Source organism: Frankliniella occidentalis, unplaced genomic scaffold (assembly GCF_000697945.3).
Source record: "Frankliniella occidentalis isolate FOCC.00 unplaced genomic scaffold, Focc_3.1 Scaffold22, whole genome shotgun sequence".
In the NCBI taxonomy this organism is placed as follows: domain Eukaryota; kingdom Metazoa; phylum Arthropoda; class Insecta; order Thysanoptera; family Thripidae; genus Frankliniella; species Frankliniella occidentalis.
This window is the reverse complement of record NW_026267152.1, coordinates 1008046-1008284: the sequence shown is the minus strand read 5'-3', so window position 1 is coordinate 1008284 and position 239 is coordinate 1008046.

Sequence of the window (239 nt, the reverse complement as noted above, 5' to 3'; positions counted from 1 at the left end):
CGACGTGGGGCAACGCAGCGCGGAGCGCCTGTGGGTAGGCAATGTCGGAGGTGGAGCGCAGCTGCGACGGCCGGACTGCCTACCTCACAGGCGCCCCGCGTCTAGATGCGACTGGAGCAGGAGCAGGCCGGCAGAAGCAGCAGCAGCAGCGCTACCCGCATATCGCACCGGGCTGCCGAGAATCAGAGCCAAGCAAGGGGCCGCGGTCCAGTTGGGTCCACTTACTTCACCACCGGCTG